The 25,057-nt window shown below is 36.8% G+C and overlaps 1 protein-coding gene across 1 annotated transcript in view; it reads left to right on the top strand.

Annotated features, from left to right (window-relative positions):
- LOC118279723 (uro-adherence factor A) overlaps positions 1-25,057 on the top strand; it is a 124,215-nt gene that overhangs the window by 16,693 nt on the left and 82,465 nt on the right. Inside the window, 1 exon segment of the mRNA XM_050702429.1 lies at positions 18,278-18,419. The gene's annotated coding sequence lies outside the window, so the exon portion shown is untranslated.

Below are 25,057 nucleotides of genomic sequence, written 5' to 3' on the forward strand. Positions count from 1 at the left end.
ATAAGTAGGGAGGTCATTCATAGCACGCATCTTTCCATATAAAAAATATAGCTGAGTCCGTTTTCACCAGTGCTAAGCTATGTTTACCAATGAATATGATTGATGAAAGCCAAACGCATCCACAGCAACGTAGCATAGCACATCTCTGGTGAACCTGAACCTATAACATGGTGAATCTTTAGGTTTATCAGAAAACGCTCCTGCTCGATCTCTCACAAGTGGAGTCTCCCAAAACCAACAAGTCTTACCAAAACCCACAGGAAGAGGAGTGGTGACAAAAGCACACTACTTAGCCAAAAGTATATATACACAGTTTGCATAAAATTGCATAGATTAACGTTTTAAGATATCCTCAATAAATCCAACCTGAATAGGCTTATAAAACAAAATGCGTCTTTGTTCCTTTCTTTCATTCCGAGAACACGTTGACGTGTGAATGATTCAAATTCGTCATAATCTATTCTCGTATCAAACGTATTTGTGAACGATTGAAGAATTCGTATGCGTTTTTGTTTAGATTACCTACCATACTACATATGTACATGTGTGCAATGTAAATTATCTTACGCATACTCGATTTAATATCGGAATTGGCTTTTGAAGTTTAATAGTTCTATAGTGTTTAAGTGTGCGGTAATCCCTACAATTCACAAGAGCCGTAGTAAGGTAAAGTTAAAGTCAAAATTATTTATTTCAAATAGACCGGTAAGGCACTTTTGAGCGTCTGAGCAAATATTACAATATAGCGAAAACAAAATGTCTGTCTGTCGGTCAGTCCTCTAGTGAAGCTAGTTGCTTGTTCCAAAGTGTAGATTACTATGGAGAAGAATGAGCAAGAAATTCCATAGGTAAGATCCAACTATCTACTACGGACGGACTACACATTGACAGAGACCAGGCAGCAGCGCTCTCTGATAAATCAGTACCTTTTTAAACTACGATTTCCAACATGCTTGTCAAGTATGGAAATTCTGACTAACCTCTCCTCTCCCATTGCCATCTATAGGAGGCTGTCAATGGACTGTTGGATCACGAGCTGTTGATAACGATGATTTAACGTTAGTACTCGAAAGACGCTGCGGACTGCTTACCTCGTTGCGGACAGCCTAGCGGATTACCAGGGCTTCGGCTCGAAAAACAGATGTAGGAACGGGATGTTTTTTAGTCAGTAAGAGTCTGACACTCGCCTAGCCCAAGGCGAGAGACGTCATTTAGATGATAACCCCTCAAAAAAAAAGACCTCGAAATACATAATTAAACTTTCAAAAATGATCCCATTTTCAACCCACAAAACAAAAAGACAAGTAACAAACAGTGTAAACAGGAATTGTCGCAGTGAAATGAAATATTATTGAATCAATTCCGTTGGGGGATTGGCAGGGATCCAGCTCTGTCGACGTAAACCTTGCCAGAACTGAAGTGTTACTGTATTGTCGCATATGATGACTATGTCATAACTGGGCTCTTGTCTGCTACGATTGAAGTATGTTTTTGAATTTATTACGTAATCAGACGATAGCATAGAGCGTATAGACAGGCTAGACGGTAGACATGTTGAGAATTAAATAAACGGTGTTTTCAATTCCCGATTTGCTTAAAAGTAAGCATGCTGTATCGTTGGCTGTAACATCGCTTATCCTTAAAGAGATAGTTGCCAAATAATGGTTTATGAACAATAAAAAAATGTCATAACTAGTATGGTTGGATACTTCAAATCTGCCATTGAGTCTAACTAAGAATTTGGTCAAAGTCAAAGTTAAATCATTTATTCCAATTAAACCATAAATAGGTACTTTTGTAATGTCAACAAATAAAGAAATAAGTCTGTCAGTCTAACCGTCAGTAAAGCTAGGTGCTCGTTCCAAAGTGTAGCTTCGAATGAAGGAGAAAGAACGATAAACTCCATTCGCATCACCTTTATTAATAACAGAGGGCAGAAACATGTTCCATGTTTAATAATAATACTGACATTTATTCAGTCAAATCCATCACAATCAAATCATAATGTTAATCATTTTAATTCCACGATAGACAATCCTCATGAACTCACTTTGCCTGACGAATAACCTGACTTGGAAGAAAAAGACAAAGAGAAATAAAGCCTACAATCGAAACACTTATTAAAGTATATTTCTACACTTATACTAGCAAATACAGTTACAAAAACAAAACAACTAGCCAAGCAGATAGTATCAGTCTTATTAGCTCTTAAATTAACCCATTACTACGATAAAAATACACAAAGGGCAGACGACCTGCAGTTTTTAACACTTGAAGGCCTAAAATGACCTATAAAAGGTGAAGAAAAAATTGTTGAAAGGTCAAATGCGTGGGCTATTCGACCGGTTGTTTTAATGGCTTGAAAGCAGAGCATAGGGTGTGAACGTTATATGAATGATATTTATGTAGGGTACTATCTACTTTCTATAATTGTCATGCTGGTAAAATGGACAGGGGTAGGAATATCATATCTAGATAGTGGTTCCGACCAACGGCTTTGTTTAACTATGTTGTACTCGTTTATGTTCAATTTTTTTAACTGTTATATTTAGGTTCACCTGTTTGTTTGTTTGAATCAAATTTAACAATTTTTAAACTATTTTGTTTAGCTTGTCGACAAGCCAAACTTAGTTAGACTGTACGGTTGGTGCGGTGGCTGGGCAACTGGCTGCCGCGCAACGTGTAGCGGGCTCGATTCCCGCACGAAGCAACTCTTTGTGTGATCCACAAATTGTTGTTTCGGGTCTGGGTGTCATGTGTATGTGAACTTGTATGTTTGTAAACGCACCCACGACACAGGAGAAAATCCTAGTGTGGGGCAACGTTTAATAAAAAAAAGTTAACTTAACTAGTTATTACGTCGCGCAGCTTACTGTACGCAGGCCGCGCGACGTCGCCGCATCTACGTACACTGCTCATGATTAAGAGTCCCTCTGTGACTCGAAACTAGTAGAGCTTTTCTCCATTAATGTACGTAAGGGGGACTTTTATTTAATGTAGTATCTCACGATAGTTATAAAAACTTAGTTATAATTTGGAGAATTGGGAAGCCTTAACCTGACACAAAGTTTGTAGGTATTTTATCACTTAAATAAGATATTTAGTGTCTTATTAAATGACACACAACATACAGTGGATACTGATTTCTCATCATCGGTCAGTTTCTGAGTAAGCATGTCATCGGAAATACCAAACAATACTTGTTTGAGAAGATTGCGTGGAATATCTCCATTATAACCTGTTGTCGCATCTTCAGACAATGTGTATATTGTATTATTACGATCTTCACCGACATCATTATTTAGATTTGGATTAGAAGTGCTGAGATTTATCACATAAAATCTAATTAGTTCTGGTTGTCACCCTGGTCGTGCCTTCAAAGCGTATGTCAAATCTATCGCCAGTGGCGTCTGTCGATCATGAGAGTAAAGGAACAAAGGTACTTTAATGCAAGTAGCATAGTAGTAGGGCAGATGCCTGATCGGCATAAGATCGGCTAAGTAGGAACGGGTTGGTTTTTAGTCAGTAAGAGTCTGACACTCCCTCTCGCCTCGCGCACTCCCTCTCGCCTCGGGAGAAATCATTGGATGAAGTGCACTGTAAAATCTTATGTATTTAGCTATTATGGTTGAATTGATCAGTAAACACATTTTTACATCTTTGACATGATCTTAGGCTAGTTTCCGTCCTCTGGAATTTTGTAACTTATGGAGTTTCTTACTAATTTTTCTCCATAGGAATCTACACTTTGGAACGAGCAAATAGCTGCACTAGAGGACTGTCTGTAGACATTTATTTTATGTTATAATATTTGCTTTAACGTTCAAAAGTGCCTTCCCGCTCTACTTAAAGTAAATCAGTTTGATTTTGACTTTGACTTCTGTCGGACATAAAATGTCTTCAATTCTCGGAACTCAATCTTTAGCTGATTAATTCTTACTTAACCTGTCATCATCACAACTTTCCCTAAAAAAGCGAAATTCTAAATAGCTAATGAACTAGGTACTTCATCTATCAAAAACTTTTTCGGTTCCTTTGTTGCCTATTAATTTTGATTATGACTGACATCTTGAGGTCCTAGTCTTGAATATGCACGGAATTTGCTCAGATTAAGACTGGCAAATTGCTTGTAGACTTGTTGTAACTGTCATTTTTCAATTTATGGTTGTTCTCGTTGTTCATCGGTGTCCTAGTAACTGATCTTTGAATGATAGATGGTACTGGTGTTTTTTAAAACAGGTACTTGATGAGTAATAAAGGTTTAAACAATCTTAGTCATGATAGTGTCACCTATATATAATTTATTATAACTACGATAAATATTTCCTACCCATAATTTATTTAATGATATACCGAGGAAGATCTGAGGCTTAGTATGAGTTTGTTTGACGTTTAACAAGATCGAATCGAAACCGCGTTCGGCTCTGCTGATTGGTTAGTTCATTCGTGCCGACCAATCAGAGCTGCTAACGCGCTCTCATTTCATTTTTGTTCAACGTAAAGCAAACTCGTACTAAGTAAGATTACTGTAAGCCCGGTACATAGCAATTTGTTACAATTATCTTCTATTGAAGTTACAATAATAAAATAATTATCTATGTGAATCGTTTTGTTCATTGTCATTTTATATTATAAGAATTACATGTTTACTTAGTGCATCTAGTAGTTGCAAACGTGAATGCCAACTTATAGGTATTTCTCTGAATTATGGTATTTAAAAAATCCTAGGATTCATACTAGGGTTGCCCACGACTTCGTACGCGAATTCCTGTTCTTTATCGTTCCCGTCAGATTTTCAGGCAATCCTTGGATAAAAAGTATCCTATGTCCGTCTCCTGGTACTATAGCTTATAGCATACATACATCAATCACTTCACGCCTATCTCCCATTTGGGTAGGCAGAGACAATGGTCCGAAAATTTCTATAAATCTTACATACCTCTTTCACTTCATCAACAGTCATCAGTATTTTGTTTCATGCTCGTCGGTTAAGGGCACTTTTAATTTGGCCCTTCTTTAGTATATCGCCAATTTGTTCTCCATAAATTTGTTCCTATCCAAAAATTAACTGGAAAGTGCTAACTTACCTTCAAATACGTTTTCTTTAGTTTTTCTTACAGAAACGTGTGTGATATAAAACAAGTTATACAATATACAGCCTAGCTCAGTTATAAGTGTTATTGTTCGTGATTTTATACAAATTATGCATAAAGAGCGGGTAGGAAACAGTAATTATGTAGGTACGTTCTTACGAGGCAAGGTCGGATCAATCTTTGTAAAGAATAATGTAATGTATGATCTATCTACTTGTAATAATAAAGCGAAAGATGTTTTGCTTATTTAAAAATGGTTATTTTTAAGGGTAGTTGGGGAAATCGGGGATCGGATATATACGGAAGGGCGTAAATGGGCCTTCGATAACCTCACTCACACAACGCAAAAGCTATTTCAATAATAATAATAAGTCCTTTATCTGACTAACTACATATTTCTAATGCTTACAACAATCACACTAATAAATGTGAAAGTTTGTTTGTTTGGATGTTTGGTTGTTTTTCCGTGAATCACGCTGAAACTACTGAACGGATTTTGATGAAATTTGGCATACAGACAGGGTATGAGTTGACTTGGGTGATAGGATACTCTTTATCCCACGGCAACGTTGTCAGAAACTAGTAATTCGATAAAATATATCCAAGTTGTATGTTATGTATGCTTCACTATAATCTATTTTTAACCTTAATGGTTTTAATTCTTCATACATTGTCTTGTTTTCAATAAATGCTAAGTCATTGTGGTAATAAGATCGCTCATCGCAGACAGGCGATGCTATGTCTAACTGAGGTAAAAAATGCCTTTGTTGGATCTAATTGTGGAGTTATTTATGAAGCAGTAACAATAATTTGATAGTCAGGGTCTAATGAACTGTTCATACTGATGCTTTCGGTTTGATTTACAGTCTGGTAAACTTTTTATGAGATTTCGTTTAAGTAAGTCTAACTGCCACACTCAGAGTCATTTAATAGTTACTTAAACCATTCCTTAGAAACGATTTTGTATCGAAAACAATTGCTAAGGACTGGGTTAAGTAACCATTAAATGACTCTGAGTGTGGCAGTAAGAGATTAGAGATCTTTTTGGCGCTATACCCAATATCAGTAATGTCATATTCAAGTTTCAAAGTCAAAGTTAAAGCATTTATTTCAATTGATCCTTAATTAGGCACTATTGAAACGTAAAATTTAATTGTCCGTCAGTCTGTCAGTCAGTAAAGCTAGGTGCTTTACAAGATATTTTTTTCAAAAATCGAAATCAAGATCAATATGGCAGTTGAAACGAATATTTAGCAGATGATCGTCACCAAACAAGCTGAAGTTCACGTCAACCATCAAAAAAATGCAAATACTATACCGTCTCCCTATAATGCGCAAGCGATCATTTTTTGTCACAAATCCCTGTTGCCATCCCTCTCTAACTTCATATACAAGAAAGAGATAGCGCACGAATGCAACTAAGGACATTGACTGGGTGCGGTTTTTTTTGGAGACTGTTTGAAAGTGATTTGGACTTTATTACGGTGGTGTAAGGTTGGTAATGGGTAGTGGGGGAGTCGGATATGCAGATGAGGTTTTTTTCTTCGAAGGGTCTGTTCTTTCGTTACACCTGGGCAATGCGTGCCATTGTTATTTTAAGCGACTGTCGCTGGGACCACAGTAAACAGATTGATTGTGCCCGTATGGGATTTTAGTTGCGAATTGCCGGGTTTTGTATTTTTGGAGAAATTTCTGGAATGTTTCTCTGTGCATGGAACAGGAACTTTTGTCTCTCTCATTGTAGTTGAGCTGTATCTAACCACAAGCATAGTAAGGACTATGCTTGTTCCAAGGTCAAATAAGAGCTTTATTGAGTTTTTTTTTTAATATTATTTATTGTTGTCCAGAAAAAAACTCGTAAAAGCGGTGTCCAAAGACGCGAGTAAGACACACTATGTACAATCGACTAAGTTAGCGGTCAACCATCAGAAGGCGATATTAGGATCCGATCGGCGCAAGCGACCACAGGGCAAACGCTCGGATGGCTGCTATTTTATTTAAAAAGTGTACTAACCTTCGCCGATAGTAAGGTGTATAGGCAATATAACCCATAGCATAGCGTTGAGTTAAAAAAATATCTGTTAAATAACATAGAAAACTTGTGTAAACACGCACACTAACAACACAGACATGCGCAGGAACACGTGCTTTAATATAAAAAAAGATCAATATGATCAGGCGCACGAAAGTCATCCAATGACAAAACACATTATGTTTCCACTGACACTGAGCAATGACATAATGATTCCGTTATTGGTCATTATTGGAGGACATTACTCGTATAGCAAACATAAACCCACGATTTTGTATTAGAAGTATAGTTTGAAATACACAGAAGGAGACAAGACTGAAATTCTTAGTAATAACAGAGTCTAGAAATGTATGACAATTAGCTTGTCCATTCCCTAAAACATGCTTATTTTGGTGCTTTTAGTCGGTGCTTTTACAGTTTTTTAAGGGGGAAAGAATCATCCAATGACTTCGTCCACCTTGGGCGAGGTGAGAGGAATCTCGGACTCTTACTGACTAAAAACCACGGGCCGTGAGTTGCCGAACCGAGGGTGGACCGTGTGTTGTAAGAATTCCATGGAATTAGGGATCCTATTGCCAGCGACCACTAAAAAGCCACAAAACAAGATAATGTAACAATAATGGAGATAAAACACAGTTTGAACATGTTAACCAACCGAACTTTCGGTGCTAAGAAGTGTTAAGAAATAGGGTGGAAGTTTGTGAGCAAACTACGCTTTTTATACAGCTCTGAATACTTTGAAATAGTTAATTCTCCAAGTATTTTTATCAACATGAAATCATTAATTTTGTACCACATAACTTATAATATTTTTTGCGTGAAATTCATGAAATGTCTTCTCCTTCTTTGGGTGAGGCGAAAGGTAGTGTCAGTCAGTGTCTCTTACTGACTAAAAACCACCCCGTTCCTACTCCTGCTTTTCGAGCTGGAGCTCCGGTAACCCGCTAGGTAGTCCGCAGCTCCGGACTTTGAGACCTTAGGCGACTTTCTATTAGTTACATCACCCATGGCACTTTTCTTATATGGTAAAGTGGCCAAAGTTGACGCTGACCTATTGTGTAAGAACTTATGTATTGTTGTTGGTGCAGTGGCTGGTAATTAGACTATAATAGTTTAACACATTAACCGCCACATCGGTCACTGGTGACCGACGCTTAGCGGAGGATTTGCCTTCAACAGTTTTCTTTCGGCAGTTAATGCTTTAAGTAACATTCAATGTTTCTGACTGTGATTGTTAGGACATTATTGCTTTATGTTTTAATTAATTTATGTATGTAAAGCTAGTTTTGATCTTCCAGAGCTGTTTGCAACAAAAATATTGCTAGAGTACATGTTTGTGCGTAGCATGCTTTATGCTTCATTACTGCTTCCGGCTTAGTTCATCGGATAGGTCGATCAATTCAGACCAGCTAGGCTGTTCAGTAACTGTCTATTGGAACTTTCGAAGTGAGGAGGATCGCATTCTCGCCCATCTTTGGTTGAGATTATTCTTACAACCAATGACATGGCGGACCGTGATAAAGTTTCGGTCTTTCAAATTTAAAGTTACCGAATAGCCGTTTTTTTTTTACTTCTACCGCCTTGGGTGAGGCGGAAGGGAGTGTCAGACTCTTACTGACTAAAAACCACCCCGTTCCTTGGGTAGGTGAGGATGCCGTGACACCTTTCTAGCCACTCTTCAAAGAGGGGACTTACCGCTGCCATACAGCGAGCCCAGCGAGCAGAGAATGCTCTCCAAAAAATAAAATTTTTTTCTCATTTTATTTTATAACATTTATGAAGCGAGATGTCATTGTCAAACAGAATTGACCACCATAAGATTATGTCAACTTTGGCACCGTCCCACTTAACCATATTAGTCAGTAAGGCACCATGGCCCATGGCTTGGGTGTGGCAACCAATAGAAAGTGACCTACACGGCTACACACAGTTCACTGATTCGATACTGTTTCCCATACTTGTAGGTCTAACCGTTTTGACGCGCTTGCGCATAGGGCTGACTCTATGTAAGCTAGATGTTAAATTGATGACTATATTGTCACTTCTAATTTTGGTGTGGTCGTGTGAGAATATTGACGGTTTTTTTTTCAGCCCTGAGTAACATATTTGGAGATTTTCTGAATTTTTTAATCATCATCATACATCATAAGCCTATAAGAGACCAATGCTGCTCAAAGGCCTCTTCTCACGTGAAGAAGGATTGAGCATTATTCGCCACACTTGCTCAATGCAGGTTGGCAATTTCAAACTTATAATTAGAAATTATAAGCTCAGGTTTCGTCACAATGTTTTCCTTCACCATTTATCAGTAGTGTTAGACACTATAATCTTAGGAAGTACAAAAAAGTGACGTTAGCTTATTTTCAACCCACAAATTCTCATACATGAGAAGCAGGCGTCTTAAACCTCCGGGCCACTACCAAGATTACTCGTACAACAAAAATCCCAATAACAAACCTTTATCAGAGAATCAAACAGTGATAGAGTTTAGAAGAGCATTTACAAATGTGGATCTAAAAGCAAAGCTCTAGTGCCAAGTACTGCAAACCCTAGCATGGTCGTTGAACTATTATTTGCTGTGGGAACATGCAGATACGGTGTGAATTGATGGGCAATATCATTCAACGCTGCTTTCTGCAATATCACTACTTTTGCACATGATTTTATGGCAAAAGAAGACTTGGCATATAAATTCAAAGATTGTTGTAGGAAAACTTGGAGAGTTAAAGAGATGTAGGAATTTGTGTGAGCCATTAATTAACTGGTGAAAAATATATGTATTACAGAGACATTTAATGATTACTTAAACTATTCCTCAGTAACGATTTTGTTCCGAAAACAATTGCTAAGGACTGGGTTAAGTAACTGTTAAATTACTCTTAAGTCTCCTACATCTTTGAGGATTACTACTAATATTTGGCTGAACTTGATTTAGATCCCAAGCCTATTTGGAAGAAACAACATACAGAGAAATAATAATTGCAATTTTTGCAAATTTTTACTTATTGTTGTCTGTAAAAGTAGAGCTACGAAAAACAAACAGACAGTCCCCTCCTATACTACGCAATTGTTTTGTCTAAAAAAATGTTTAAATTATTATGACCTATACATAAGTAACCTATTTCAATCAAAATCCGACATCACTTTCAATGAATTTTACCAAAAACCAAATCAATTCAGACATTTTGGTTCAAGATCTGCTATTCATTTTCGGCCATACATTGTTCACACAGGGAATCAAACTACCAACAGCAACTGTGGAATAAAACAGCAGAATATCATTAAAAACAATGGAACCGCCCAAAACCAGTTTCCCAAGCCACCCTTATATTAGGGGGTCTACAACAATAATGACATAATGCAACGTCAATCAATCTGCGCGCACGCCTAAAGTGACGTAAGACACAAATGTGTTGATTGCATATTCAACTCAATTATAGAACGGTTACGGATTATTTTTGATTGATTGGTTATTGTATTTAAGGTTTAGATTGCTTTTTGTGTTTCTGTTACTTTAAGTGATAAAATATACAGATGTCGGTGAGCTTAGAATATTGTGTTTCGAATTTTGGTGGTTACGGCTCGAATCGTTTGGCAGCTGTTTTATTTTTTTACTAGCTACTTCCGCGCGGTTTCACCCGCTATGCTTGGCTCCTATTGGTCATAGTTTTATTAGCCTTCCTCGATAAATGCACTACCCAACACAAAAAGAATTATTCAAATCGGACCAGTAGTTCCGGAGATTAGCGCGTTCAAACAAACTCTTCAGCTTTATAATATTAGTATAGATTTCTTTGGTCAAGAATTCCGAAAATAAATATCTATATTCTCACATTTGTGTAACATAGTTTAGCGATACTGCTAAGTGACTCCATCGAGCCCACTATGACTGTCATTGGTTGTGAGAATAATCTCGACCAATGACGGACGAGAATGCGATCGAGCTCTCTTCAAATGTTTCCAATTGACAATTACGGAATAGCCTAACAGATATTTTCAACCAATACCTCTAGTGCCAATTCCTCGCCAAACAGTTACGTGAGTAAGCCGATAACATAATAGTTAATACCTCCAATGCCTTGTCACCGCACAGTTTAGCCACCCAAATCCATTTTCCATGGTCAGAGTAAAACAAAGTATACTCTATATCACTCTCCAGCTCCCTAACTATCCCGAGACACAAAACTAAACCATAAAGACGCTCCATAAAGATACACTTTGCATTACCAACTTTCGGATAACTTTAATTCAATTAACCAAAAACACTACAATCCCATATATAAACGCTTCAAAAAATCAGAGGCCTTTTGGTGGTTAGGAATTTAAGGGTTATCGGGGAATCGGGGATTGGGAAGATTAGGAAGAAGGGTAATTGGGCCTCCGGTAACCTCACTCACACAACGCAAGCGTTATTTCACGTCGGTTTTCTGTGAGACCGTGGTATCACTCCGTCGAGCCGGCCCATTCGTGCCGAAGCATGGCTCTCCCACACTTAAATTTTGCATGTCCAATAGGTATACAATTTCTACATCTGTCATCCGCGCCCTAAAACAACCGGGGATTAATTCTACCCTTTATTGCACCCCAAAACACCCTCTATACTTAAATTAGGGGCGAAGTTGTCACCCCTGGTATAACAGTCTATCCATCAAAATAATGTATCATATCATCAAGTTATACTGGTCATTTAAACAATACTGTGGTTGAACCAGCGTAGTTAGACCCTTCGGTCTTCGATCGCGAATGTTCAAATGCTGGAGAGCTATAAATACAATTGTGTGTACTTAGCTATAGATAGATACATAGAAGGTGATCTCGTCCATACCTATTGTTAGGTGCCATTCGCGGAAAATGCAATCCTATCCCTGTTTATAGAGAGTTCAAATTTCGTTGTTGCGTGATCGGCTGTGTTCGGACTTGTCGATACAATTAACAATCGATTGGAGATTGTTTTAATTGCAATTGTGAGTATATTTATAGGTCTTGTAAATTGATGGGTTATTAATTCATCTTTATCATTTATTTGCTTAGGATAAGAAAGACTTGCAAAAAACTGTATGACACCCAATCCATTATAATTGGGTAGTATTCTCGGTCAAAAATAAATTATTACAACTTTTCAATACAATAAATTAATAATATTCAAAAATAATCGCACTCTCATTCATAAATATGATGAACTACTTAAGTTTTCTAGTTTTAAAGCTACATTTCTATAAATAAGTGTGCTATTTGACGTAAAAATCTGATGACGTCATAATAGAGTATTTCATACAAAGTTGATAGAAAATATCATGTTTGACGTTTCGGAAAAAAGTATTGAATTTGATTAGTAGGAAACTGGCCTATTCTAATCATACTCAATATCGCTTTACTTGATCAAATAATTGATCTGAAAATCTCCAAAAACATTAAACCAAAGAATATCAACTAAATAAATATCAAGCCTCCTTTGTCCAATATCGTAAAGCCGTAACTCGTAGACAAAGCAATTCCTTTTTACACAGATGCAAATAAGAGTATAGACCACTTAAGTCATACTAAAGGATAATGGCGTCCTTTTTACAATGGCTAGTCTCAATAACCTATAGATTTGGATACTAGAGATAGAATTTTGATTGGCTATTGGCCGTAATTAAAATAATATACATACATAACTACACGCCTGTCTCCCATGGGGTTAGGTAAAGACAAAATAAAAACATGACAAATTAGACGTTGTCTAATTTTTTTGGATCGATGTCTATTTTTAACCGAATTTCCTTACACAGAATGGTCAAACATTGATTTTAATCCATAGATTTTGGATTGAGATCGGTTATCAAGACAAAATCGGTCGTTATGCTCCATACAAATTTTGTCATATTCAACATTATTTTAAGATACGCTCTAAAGATTTGCTACAATTTTTAAATAGAAACTGACCGTATGCGAAAGACAGTCCATTAAAGCTATTTGCAATAGAAACTGGTCCTAAGTCCTACCGTCCATAAAACTAATGTAAAATAAGTGCCATCATAAAGGAGTATTTAAACAAAACACCGCTTTACTTGAAACCGATCAAAACGCAGACTGAAGCTAGCTATACAATCACCCACAGGGCGTTACCCGGGAATTAATCTGCACACAAGTAAACATTACATCTCGAGTCACCAAGAAGAAAGTATCTACACCTGTCCTCTTCCCACTTTCGTTACTGACCGGTGTGCGAAAGGGACGGCAATCGAAGGGTCGGAATCAATACTATATGACAGGGCCGATGTTTTATTTTGTTGGAGACATCTTTGCGTGTGTGTTGTTAGTTTTTGTGTATGTGTGCGTGGCTGGACCGCTGTAGCTAAGTCCTTTCCTTTTACATGTTAATTCTTAGTTTTTTGGCTATTTTCGAGGCTGGATAACGATTTTAATGGTATACTATTGAGTTAGGTAGAAGAAAGAGTTGCTTTGAGAAACATCTTGTGGTAATGGTCAGGTTTTATACTTTTTTGGGTGTGTTTTAAGTACATTTGTGCTTTTATTAAGTCGTTTTGTTGGTTGGTCTTTATTGTGGTTATTCAGATGAGGTTAATAGCTTTTGTTGTTTAAAACAATCCATATTTAGGGAGTTTTTGTGGACATGATTTGAAATTGCATGTCAGTTATTAAATTGATTAGATAAAATGAGTTTTCAATGATTTAATCATCACTTGACAACAATACAACATACATTAGACTTGAAACAATGTAAAGAATACAAGTAACGCCTCAAACTACCCAAAAGTCTTAATCTACAAAAAAAAAAATCAAAGTCCCCACTCAAAACACAAATAAAATACTAGAAAAAATCCGTCGAAACACGCAAATTATAAAACTGAGTTCCCTAATAAAACGTTGTATTATTAGGAATCAGAACATTTGGTATAATTTGGCACCACTGGCCACGGTGATGGGGGAGACTCCCCTTCGCTGCCGACTCATTTTATGGTTACATTTATGTACACAATATCATTGTCCGGTAACCATCTGAATGGCGTTAAGAAAATTATTGTGAAATATTGTTTTTATTTCTATATAATTTATGAATTATGATTGAAAATGTTAAATGACAAAGATTTTGTTTAGCTGATAGGGTCTGACTAATTTTCAATTGTAATGTCCGTCTTGTAGATTCATTTTAAAATAATATATTAGATACGTTTTTTTTATTTTCTTACGTAAACTAATACTTTCGAAGATGATTATATTAATTTGAAACATCGCGTAACGAAGTACGTTTTATACGTAGAATTAACGTATTTGCTCCCAATCCTAAACTTTGATTTGTTTTTATCTAAGTATTGTCATCTTATATGACAAAATAAAAAAATCGTGTCTTCATTATCTAACTGACGGACTTCAGCAATTTTAGAATAAAACATTTAATAAGGCCATTCATTGGTCCATTAATAAACCAAATTCAATTAAACAATCATACTAATATAGACCTTATAACAATGATAGCTCTTGTTAAAACAGTTTGTTCTACAGCATCAAATAGTTACTGAGAGAATAGGGATGACAATAATAAATCAATACTTCGGCTAGAACTGTCGAAATATTTTAGTGATGTAAACAACTTACATAATGCAGACAACATAAACTATTGACTGGTTCTACAGATATTTATTGCTATTGTAAATCTCGTCAATGAAGCGGTACATACATACAAACATGACTGTTGTGTAAGATATTGGAAAATAACCCATAGCATTATTTTAGACATTGGAGAATTTTGGGGATTACAAAATATTTTCCATAACAGCACAAAGTTTCGAATTGTGTCTGGTATATATGGCAACATTATATGTACAATTATTGATTGAAACGTATCAGAGAAATTGTAAACATGTATTTTTTAAAAGAGTAATGAATGGACTTTTCTCTCGTTCTTCTCAGTTGAAGCTACACTTTGGAACGAGCACCTAACTCCACTGATGGACGAAGTGACAGACTATTATTTCTTTATTTATTGACATATCAAAAGTAACCTATTTATGGTTTATTTGGAATAAATTACCTGACTTTCAAAATGTACATTCCCTATTACACGAAACTTGTAAGTACCATGATTGTTCAAAATTAATTTTACCTTATGTGCATCTTTCCTTACTCCTTTGCGGCCTAAAAGGCGTGATAGCCATTATGCAATGTAACAACACAATGTAACTCTGAACCATCTAAGATTGTATGTGACATCTCAAGTCATCATCACTTAATCAACCAATCAAATTAACCAACCTTACTCAAATATTAATTGATCTATTACCAAATGCCTATCTACCTAGGCCAGACAATCTGCTACAGTAATTATAGTAGACATACCTACTTAGTACCTACACAGTTGTTTGTAGGTGTCTTCTGTCACCCGGATATTTCCCTAAGGGGGAAATATTCTCGGAAGCGAGTGCATGTAAATACAATGTTTGTAGAAATAAGATAGCATATCTCGGGGCTGTATAGTTTTTGTGTAACAAATTGTAGTGTTGAACATGTATTTTGGAGTTGTATTTTCACTTGTTTTGAGTAAAAGATTGAATACTTTTAGGAAATACCCACGAAAAATAGATATAAGACTTAACGAAAGCCTTTAAATTACAAAATGTTATAAATCCATAAGAAAAACACCTCAAAAACAAATTAACTACAAACAAACTAATCTAAAGAAATCATTTTTAATGTTCTCAAACAAACCTTAACCCTAAGTTAAAGTAAAAAGCACAACACTAAGTAGAAAACACGAGTGTGCCACAGGGACCTATCCTGGGTCCAATATTTCTATTAGAAAATATTTACGAAAGCTCTTAAAGGAAACGTTTTACCTTGATCGCTAAGGAGATAACTATAAACCTGAACAGCCATACGGGTAATAAAACTCAGGTAAACGAAGGCTTACTTTGTACTGAAGCCACTAGACGTAAACTGACAGTGCACAGTAAGGTTTAACGACGTTGCAATACTAAAGACAAAGATTTCACGACACACTTTTTATTTGCGTTCGAGTTTGATCTGTGAACTTTTGTGCTGTTACCTGGGATTTGTGCGCGGTATTTTGAGACTATTCGCATTGAGTATGGGTTTTTTTTATTGTTAGTATAATTTGTTATATTTGTCATATTCAGTACCCTCAGTACAGTTACTTTAGTAGGTTACTTCAGTATTGGTCGACACGAATAAACCATCCAGTCAAAGCGCTGAATGCGCTATCGTTTCGATTATTTTAAGCGTATAGTAAACTCATACTAAGGGTAGAGGAGAAGTTTTGAAAATTCGTCGGAAAATAACGCCCAATCCTTGTACGGCTGAGCAGCTAGTATACATTACAAGAAATAAAAACAAATAAATCGTTAAGGATGTAAGTCAAATATTATTGGTTATGTACGAAATTAACCGACGTAAAACAACGCTTGCGTTCTATGTCGTTGTGTGAGTGAGACCCAATTACCCACCTTCCCAATCCCCGTTTCCCCAACAACCCTTAAATTCATAACCACCAAAAGGCATCGCATTTGTAACGCCTCTGGTGATTCGGGTGTCCATGGGCGGCGGAGATTGCGTACCATCCGTCTGCTCAGTTACCAGCTTAAAAAAACACCCGCGTGAAGCAAGGGCAGGGCACCAGTACTTTATAATAAACAAATTACGTAATTTATACTTTTTGACATTATCAGTGGGGTACTTATTATACCGAAATTTGTTGAAACTTCATAAGATTGCTCAGATTTCAGCTTTCTTACGTAAACTTCTGACCGTGGACCCCTAATTACTCTCAGTTGATGGGAGTTTTAGGATCGATACGTAAACCTCGGATACAGTCGGTACTGGTTGGGTATTCAAAAATAGGTCTGGATTTCATTTAATTCAGTCTTTTTGTATTTGAAAGGATAATAAGGACTTTGGTTGCGTGACTGCTAAACTTAACGTTTCGGGAGATAAAACTGTATCTCCTAAACTGGGATCTTCAGCTTGCCTGCTAATAGCGGAAATCGAGACTTCTACCATGAGTTTGAAGCAATAGTATTTGTCGATAGTCGCTACCGACGACGTAATTTTTATATATGGCAAATTTTACTTCCACAGGTAGAGGCTCTACCTCTTATTCTATGGCGTTATAAAATTTGACATACAAAAAATGTATGTACTATTGCTTCAAATTCATTGACATGGCACAGTCTACGAAAGCTAAAGTTTATTTTTAATTTCGATAAAACTAGAAATATTGTGTTTCGGTTTTTTTCTCTATCAACTCACGATCGACTGTTGTCGGTGACATAACCTAAGTACAAGTACAACACCAACGGCATTAATAATTAAGACATAGTTGTATAACTAGTAGTTGTATAATTTTCATTCCCTATCATTATACATACTTACCAATTCCTCTAAAAGTTCTACGTTCATATCGTCACACCGCCAAAGGAAACGATTCTGACACGTTTTTTGTTACAAAAGCTCTATTGCATATAGTAAAAGATTTAAAACAAATCTGCTTCAGTAAAGTAAAATGTACTAACTCCTAAAAGCTAAGGCAACAGTTTTAAAACCTTCGCAGTACCCACTCATCCCAACATTTAAACATAAAATTGACGTGTTATACTTCCAACGAAATCCTAGAGTCAGCTGGAAAGAGATAGATGTAGTATTTAGTAAAGGAGTGAGCGAGACGGTGAATAAAGGGGAGGAAAGCCCCAATAGGGTGGTTGGCATTGTGAACAATAATTTCGCTGAATAGTAGCGAAGGTAATTTTATTAGGGTGATTCTGTGTGCGTTTAATTTTTGTATTATGTCCACTGGACCCGTGTTTTAGGCCGTGAGTTATTGTGCCCGGTTGTTGTATTCATTTTAATACTTTTTTTTAAAATGGAATATTTAAATTTTTGGCGTCCATATTTTTTTTGTTAGTATTTATTATCTGTGCGATTGATTTTGCGCAACTGTCATTAATGTCATCTGTCAAATAATGTAATGTGAAATGGCGGGTATTTTAATTTCCATTTGTTTGAAATTCGAACATTTATTATACATGGTGTTAATCAATATGTTTTTAAAAAATTAGAACCTGCTTTATTGCTTTTTTTATTTAGTAATGGTTTTCTCTTTTCACCAATACTAATTTATGTTTTTCTATTGTTTCAGAATCAAAAATTGGATGAGCATTATGTGCTAGTGTGTGAGTGAGTGTAGTGTAGTGTAGTGCTATGTGTTAGTGTACAAAACATGAGTTGTGGAGTGCGAACACAGGCGGGGCCCTGGATCTGAATGATAACTGCCGCTAAAGGTGAGAACCACAATTATTTAATACCTTTTTTTTACGACAAAACAGTCATTTTAATAGGTATTTATTTATTGGTTACCGGCTGAAGAGTAGCTCTTCATTTCCTGAAGAAGTGAAGTGAATCATGATGTTTTTTTTTTTTGAGCTAATTTGAACACTTTTTACAAATATTCTTAGATAACCTACAACATTATACCTCTTCTGTGGTCATGGAATACGGAGCTGATCACACAGAATTTAATAATTGATTAATTTCATTATTTATTTTGTTTGAAATTATTATTTTTTAGTTTTCGGTTTTCATTCTTAGATTTAGTTGTATTATGCTTCTATGGACGAGTACTACTCGTAGTTTCATTTAAATCATATGAGTGATCTCCATACTGTATGTGTTATTTTTTGATCCCGTCTATTTTCAATTTGTTACCTTTTTTAACTTATTTGGCTATGAGCCCCATATTAACGAGGGTGATCCTTTAGCTAAACAATTTCAGTCTCCACGGTGGCGTGGACACGGCGCGTATTGTCCGGTAATTCCACTCTCTTGAGCCCTGACCGGTAGCTTGGATTTCTCTTGATACTGGTTACTACTTTTTAATGGTGAGGAGTATCTCTTCATTTCCTGAAGAAGTAAAGTCAAGCATGATGGTACTAACTACCGTTTTTGTATGTTATTTTTTGATCCCGTCTATTTACAATTCCTTACCTTTTTTAACCTATTTGGCTATGAGCCCCATATTAACTAGGATGATCCTTTAGCTAAACAATTTCAGTCTCCACGGCGGCGTGGAGACGGCGCGTATTGTCCGGAAATTCCTTTCTCTTGAGCCCTGACCGGTAGCTTGGATTTCTCTTGATACTGGTTACTACTTTTTAATGGTGAGGAGGTCTCTCCTTCTCAGGTTTGACCTGGTGAAAATGAGCATCGTGTCCCGCGACCCGCAGGAAAAATGGTGCTCATTGCCCCCTACTAATTATTAATTTATAGCTCTCCTCCGTCCTCTTCTACTGACTTCTTGAGTATTGATACTGTTTGTGTGTTGTTCTGATTTTTGTGTGGATGTCTATTTTTATACTCTTAATTGTTTTATTTTTATAATTAAATATTTAAACATTTGTGGTAAATAAATAAATAGAAATATGTAATGATAATATCTACCTAATAAGTAGCTCACAAAAAGTTACTTGTAATCTATTTTGGGTACTAAAAATGACTCATATCCTCCATTTTGAGTTCCACTTCAAGTGTGGACGTGGTTTATAGGTTTTTTTTTAATTCCTAGTATGAAGAGGATATGACTTCATAATTTAAATGCCTAAGGCTTTTTGTTTTACGAGTATGACGTTAAAAGGTTAGAATAATAAATCAAAGAATGTCTATATTAAAACTATAGAAGATGTTGTTTGTTATGTCATAACTGCTAAATTGATGGACTGATAGTGATGAAATTTCATTTAATTATATCATTAGTCGCCTTTTTCTTCTCAAGTTTGACGTAGAGCAAGGAATTACTGTTATTATAAATCTAAAGCTTTTTTAACTGCGACTTTCAACCCACTGACCAAGGAAGAAGAGGGAAGATTATGACAAACCTTTTGTATTGTGAACCTGTTGGAATAAGAGTAACCTATGAAGTTTCTTGCTCATTCTTCTCCATGAGAATCTACACTTTGGAACGAGCAAATAGAGCAACTAGAGAACTGATCGATTTTTTTTTTAAATATTATAATATTTGCTTTGATGTTCGCCTTCCCGGTCTATTTGAAATAAATAACGATGACTTTGACTTTGACCTCTTAAATAGAGGAGGCTCATAGTCCAGCAGTGGACTATCACAAATTGACGTTAAAGCTGATCTATCCAAACATTAGAAACAAGACGTTGAACATTAATGTCTCATGTCGCCAAATTATAGTTTACCGCAAATATAGCTGTAGTTACTATGTATTTACCTAATTAGACGGATGTGACAGTTCCTTGCCCATTCTGCGTATAAATTGAACGTGATAAATTGCGTTAAGTTGAGAAGGAAACCGCCATAATTAATACTGGTTTTGATCTTTGAATAGTCTAGAAGTAACCAGTTGATTGTTGTTGAACGGCCTCACAGACAACCGACGTGAAAAAATGCTTACGTTGTGTTTCATTATCTGAGTGAGCGCCAATTACCCCCCTTCCCAATCCCCGATTTTCCAACAACCCTTAAATTCCTAACCACCAAAAGGCCGGCAACGCACAAGTACCTAACGCCCCTGGTGTTTCGGGTGTCCTTGGGCGGTGCAATTGCTTACCTGCAGGTGATCTGTCTCGAGCTAGTTGGCTCATTTGTGCCGAAGCATGGCTCTCCCACACTTAATTATTATAAGTATATCAACTGTCAATAGTTAGTTGACACAGTCATTTGTCCTAACCCGGCCTGTATTCCATACATAACATATTCATGTGTGACAGTTCAACACAGGTCATCCAAATATAACATTTTAGAATAAATCAAACATCCTTGATGTTTTTAGGGTTCCGTACATAAAGATTGCTATACTGAGACTACGAAGTTCCAAATCGTGATAAACAGTTGACAAATACAGACAATCATATCAGTAGTTAATATAATCATAAAATACATTTGCCTCGTTTTAAGGGGGAAATCATCCAATGCCTACTCCTTGGGTGAGACAAGAGGGGGTGTCAGATTCTTACTGATTAAATACCACCACGTTCCTACTCCTGCTTTTTGAGCGGGATAAAATACATCAATGGACTTTTTTTCTAGATTTTTTTACGAAAATGGTACAGAACTCTTATTATGCTACTCAGACTCGTACTTAACCGACTTTTTTACACGTAGGTATATTTAAGAGGCCATCTAAGGTTCTATATAGATATACATACCTATTTATTTTATAGTTATGTTTATTAGTAAGTATATAATAGTAACGCCCACGATCTCCAGTTTTGGTCAAAAGCGAATGACATCTATGGGCTTATAATTGGAATTAACTACGCTGTTGAATGTGGGTAGGTAGATCGTGTTTTGTTTTTGGGAGTCTGTCTGATTTTGTTTTACGTTTTATTATTTCAAGTGTGGGAGAGCCATGCTTCGGCACGTATGGGCCGGCTCGACCGGAGTGATACCACGGCCTCACAGAAAACCGACGTGAAACAACGCTCGCGTTGTGTTTTGTTGTGTGAGTGAGGTTACCGGAAGCCCAATTTCCCCTTCCCAATCCCCGATTCCCTAATAAAACCTTAAATTCCTAACCCTCTTGTAACGCCTCTGCTGTTTCGGGGGTCCATGGGCTGCGGCGATTGCTTACCATCATCCATCCAGTGATCCATCTGCACGTTCACCAGCTTATACCACAAAAAAAAACATTTCGTTTTAGTTACAATTGTCTATTAATATGGGTCATTTACCGCCGTCTTCAGAGTCATTTAATGGTTACTTAACCCAATCCTTAGCAATTGTTTTGGATACAAAATCGTTACTAACTAAGGATCTGTTTAAATAATCATGTAATGTCTCTAACGCCCGAATACTGAAATGCTACTCAATTTTAAGTTGTACTTAAATATCGTGCTATCTCTGTCTTTTTATAAAGAATTGATAGGGACAGAACTAGTTTTGAGAGCGTCTTAAAATTGAGTAGCGTTTGAGTATTCGGACATAAGTACGGTAGCTAGAGACAGATCTGTCTACATCAAAATCACAAAAACGTTTTCACTGTCTCACTGTCTAAACCAACATGCATGACTACTACGTACATACATACAAACATACAGACAGACATAACGGCATAAAATCAATAGTCTGCATTGAATATTACATGGGTAATAACGTGGCAACAACCTAGCGTTTACCTAGAAATAGAAGGAAATCATTCTTTCACATGAAATCCGACTTTAATTCTCGTTTTGTAGGGTTTAAAATAGGTTGTTGGATAGCTTATTTGCTGGCAATTACTTTGGTATTATGAAATCGTATGTCTTTTTATAGATTGTCTGTGTTTTATTATACTTAGAAAAGAAATTGTGTTGCTCTTAATTATTTATAAATAGGTTTGTTACGTAATTGTCTCTTTAACAGCCAAAATTTGGGTCCTTTTCCACTAGAGATGTGCTTTATAGCTATGCTACGAAGATGTATTAGCTAAGCTGTGAAACTATGTGAACGTTTCCACTGATAATGTAGCTGTGCGAGAAAGATGCGCAGCTCGAGTATGCGATATATCGATAGTAGGGAAGCCATCCATAGCACACATCTTTCAATATAAAAAAAAACATAGCTTAGTTGAGTCCGTTTCCACCAGGCATAAGCTATGTGTACCAATGAATATGATTGGCGGAAGCCAAACGCATCCGCAGAAATGTAGCATAGCACATCTCTGGTGGAGAAGCACCAGAGATCGTAATACCTATGGTGTTGCAGTTATACATATTAATCAGGTAGGTTAACTACAAAATTTGTTGCTACCAATATCCATAGTAAATTTTTCTTCTCCTCTAATAACATCTTCTGATTTGTTTCGTTGCGGGATCCAAGACAGTCATTCATTTCCCTGGGACGCGCCGGACTTCAGTGTTCCGGTGTTTTCATGTTTGTATCTACTGTAGATCCTGGCTTACAGGAGTTGCAGCGGTATGGGAGGTTGTGGCGGGCTTGTCCCATTAAAAAAAATCCATAGTACATACTTAGGTAGTTAGTATAGCGAGGAAGCAAATCCGCGGTCCAAAAGCTTGTGCTACAATCAGAACAATACAGAGCACTAAGTGGAAACGATTGTGTAATTTAAGTTAATGCAAGTTGACCGCAAGTTATAACTGCTTACTAAGTTACTACTTAAAGCACTTAAGTTAAAGTTACCGTACTTACCGTTGTTTCAACAAATTCTATGATTACGGTGACTCATTTGGATGTAATAAGTTTTGTTTCAAAACTGCGCCTCTAGAGTCCATATTAGGAGATCCGGAGCTGCGGACTAGCTAGTGGGTTTACCGGGGCTCCGGCTCGAAGAGCAGAAGTAGGAACGGGGTGGTGTTTAGTCAGTAAGAGTCTGGCACTCCCTCTCGCCTCGCCCAAGGCGGGAGAAGTCAATGGATGATTTTCCCACCATAAAAAAAGGTTTATATTAGGAACTTTATTTGCCATGGGCATTCCCTCCAAGGACAGTCAAGTTAACTGCAGGGTTGAAGCAGTGGTCGGGAGACCGGCTGCTGTGCAACTTGTCGCGGATTTCGATATCCGCGTCGGCCAAAAACTGATAATGGCATTTTCTGAGTAAGGATTTAGAGAGTGATGGAACAAAGAGTGCACCTGTGTTTGTGCACACACTTGTGCACTATGTCACCAAAAACTTCGCAGATTGCATACTAAAATTCTATTAATTGCGAACTTTCGTGAACAAAAATAAAGGAATGTAATGAAGATACATAAATAGTTTTTGATATGAAATTAAAAATAAAACGTTATTTCAAGTAATTCTATTAGTAGTAAATCAATAAAACCTACGGCCGAAGATTAAACGAAACTTCGCATTCGAGAACCGGACTACGCACTACTCTGTAGTGGGCTAGTCTAGTTATACACACTGGCAGCGATTGCTTACCATCAGCCTTAGTCTGCTATTACAATTGTGTCAGAATGGTCGATCATTGGACAGTGCAATCTATAGCTCCTTCCCCAATGTATAGCTCTTGCACTGCTCAATGATGACCATTCTGACACAATTGTAATAGCAGACTAAGGCCCCAGCTGATCCGTCTGCTCGTTTACCGACCTGTAAAAAATTAAAGTAGGTAATTCAGTATATTTTACTATGAAACACATTAACCTGGAAATTTTAGATCGTTTGTCGTCGACTGACGCTGGCCGCCATATCTAATCGGTTTCTTATACTTGTTACACTTGTAAGTGTATCCATTACACACGATAAACATTAATATCACATTACAATACGGTTCTCATTCCTCGATGGGGTAGACAGAGACCCTAGCTAGATAGGTATGACACCCAAAGTCAACAAAAATATTTCGAACCAACTAGCTTTTTTTTGAGGAGGGAAAATCATCAAATGACTTCTCCCGCCTTGGGCGAGGCGAGAGGGAATGTCAGACTCTTACTGACTAAAATCCACCCCGTTCCTACTCCTGCTTTTCTAGCCGGAGCCTTGGTAAACCCACTAGGTAGTCTGCAGCTCCGTAAACATTCATATAACAATACAATACGGTTCTTATTCCTCGATGTGGCAGGCAGAAATCCTAGCTAGATAATTATGACACCCATACTTTTAGTTGTTTTTGTTATAAGCCGGTAAACGCTTATTCGGAAGACCATAAAACAAGTAGGTAATTAAGAACCTAACTATTTAAAAAGTCAATAAAAATATTTCAAATTAAATCTCAAACACGAAGATTTGGTTCACGTGTTAAACTATGCATAACTTTAAATGCTACAACAGTTGCCTGGAAATCACCAAGACTAGTAACAAGACAACCATTTTGTCCTTTCCGCATTTCTTTCTCGCTCCCACGGCGCGACGTATTAAATCGTTTTCTAATTCTTGCCAGTTGTTTAACACGAGTGATCCAAGCCGGGTAAAAGTTGAGACAATGAGAGGTCAACGAACCGCCGACCGGCGTGACC

Source organism: Spodoptera frugiperda, chromosome 22, assembly GCF_023101765.2.
Source record: "Spodoptera frugiperda isolate SF20-4 chromosome 22, AGI-APGP_CSIRO_Sfru_2.0, whole genome shotgun sequence".
Classification (NCBI taxonomy): Eukaryota; Metazoa; Arthropoda; class Insecta; order Lepidoptera; family Noctuidae; genus Spodoptera; species Spodoptera frugiperda.